The 2,199-nt window shown below is 48.5% G+C and overlaps 1 pseudogene; it reads right to left on the bottom strand.

Annotated features, from left to right (window-relative positions):
* Positions 1-670: 670 nt before the first annotated feature.
* Positions 671-1,949, bottom strand: LOC122754268 (annotated as a pseudogene).
* Positions 1,950-2,199: the final 250 nt, after the last annotated feature.

Genomic DNA, 2,199 nt, shown 5'->3' with positions numbered 1-2,199 from the left:
ACACGCATAAATATATATGTTGTGCATATATGAGTTATTTAGGTCTTATTTATATAGTGATATTTGAACAAATTTGTCACATATATTACTTATATAAATTGATATTTATATGTTATTTATAAAATAGTTGTTATCTGTATTAAAAAAAGAAAACTGCCTGTTTATTAAAAAAAAAGAAGAGGAAGGATTTAAAATACTGTTATATGTACTAGCATATATCTAGGTATATCTAAATGTAATAACTTAGATAATATTCATTATATATGTCAGAAAACAACAAAAATAAAATAGGTTTATCATGTGGCACAAATGAATTATAAGAAGTGGATAGCTCAAGCACTTCCCTGTGATGTCAGGAGAAATCATGAAAGGTCCTTAGCTCATCAGATAGAACCACTATGGAAAACTTATTGAAGAAATAGAAAAGCTACCACAGGTAATTAAATAGTGAAGGAAATAGAGAACTGGGCCTGAACTCAGGAAGACCCGCATTCACAGATACTACTGTGTGACCCTAACATGACTTTTTTTCTTTTTTTTGAGAAGATAAATAGCTCTTTATTGCCATCGGGGAGATTGGGCACAGATATGGGTGAGGGCTGTGCTGGGAGCCCGGGTGGGCAGCCTCTCTGTTCCCAGCAAGGTCTTCGGACAGTCCAAGGGCTGGAACTCAGGCCACACCCTGTAAGTACATTGCTAAAAACTTCCTGAAAGTCCCAGGCTAATAATCAACAATTCTGACAGGTTCCACGACAACTTTCTTCTTAATGACAGGAAGACATCGGAAATGCTGATAGAGAAGCCGGTCAGAATCCATCCAGACGAGGTTTTTGATGCCATCATTGGAAGCCAGGTCTGTGGTGTTCAGATGGAACACCATGAACTGGAAGACGCGGCCATCAGTACCAATGCTCTGCACCACGACTGGCTGCTCCAGCACCCGAGCCTCCCCATACAGCTTCCGGGCCTGAGCCAGAGCATTGCCAAAGGCGAACATGATCATCTTGGCTCGAAGCTTTTCAGATCGAAATCAGGCCCCGCAACTGTTCAGCGACTCCAGGAAGAGCACGGTGTGTGGATGGGGGTAGGGGTAGCCTTCACGGAAACCTGTGTCTTCTCTCACGTCATAAATGTCGCATTCCTGAAGGTTAATGGTTGGAGCTATGGGGTAGAAGGTCTCTAGAACATGATTCTCTGTAGCTTTGTCCTCTTTCTGGGAAGTGATGGGCAGCAAAGGATCCTTGGCACTCCAACGAGTCCCATTAAGACCACGGATCTGAAGGAAAATGGAGTCTCGATGCCACGAGGTTGACAGCATGTAGTCCTTGGCTTGGATCCTGGTCAAAGCAGGGTACTGGGGAATCTTCGTATTACAGAGATGTATTAGATTGTTCACAAGGACGGGGCAGTATGTCTCTCTCTTGGGGATGCTCTCAATGGAATGCCACAGGCGTGAGTAACAAGGTGGCATTCTGGATCGGTTCATCCTGGTTCTCGATGTGATTCGCTGGCGTGTCGGCCAGGCTGAGGACCCTCTCTGGGAGGCCTTCTATTAATTTGGACTTGGTGAGCCAGAAGGCTTGCTTTACACGCTCGAGCAGGCGGCAGCGTTGGTGCACCACGTGGCAGGGCTCGTCGTGCCGCAAGGGGTGGTTGTCACGCGGGATCGTCCGGGGCCGCCTCGGGTCCTCCCAGCCGCGCTCCCACGGTGGGAACACCGGCCTGGCCAGGCCGGGCTGCGGGTGCAGGAGGCCGGCCCACATCACGGGTTCAACACCCGGGATTTCGTACTCGTGGTCCAGCGGCGGCGGTTCGGACTTGCGCGTGAAGCGCACGCCCCACTGGTAGGCGCTGCGCCGAGCTCCCCGCCCCGGGCCCAGGCCGCCCCCCGGGGCCGCCCTCACGTTTAGCGCCCCCAACACTGGCCGTCCCCACAGGGCCGCTGCCATTATGTCCGCCGCGAGGCCCGCTGGGGGCCTAACATGTCCCTTATTCTCCATCTGCCTTGATTTCCTCAACTATAAAATTTGGATAGTAATAGCATCTGCCTCTCAAAGTATTTGTGAGGATCAAATGAAATATTCATAAAAGCATTTAGCACCATGCCCGGTATATAGTGAGCACTTCATAAATATTTCCTTCCTTTCTTCTTCTCTCCTTCCCTCCCTCCCCTCTTTACTTCCTTCCTTCCATCAAATA

The sequence above is a fragment of the Dromiciops gliroides genome, chromosome 1 (assembly GCF_019393635.1).
Source record: "Dromiciops gliroides isolate mDroGli1 chromosome 1, mDroGli1.pri, whole genome shotgun sequence".
NCBI classification, from domain to species: domain Eukaryota; kingdom Metazoa; phylum Chordata; class Mammalia; order Microbiotheria; family Microbiotheriidae; genus Dromiciops; species Dromiciops gliroides.
This window is presented reverse-complemented; position numbering and strand designations above follow the sequence as displayed.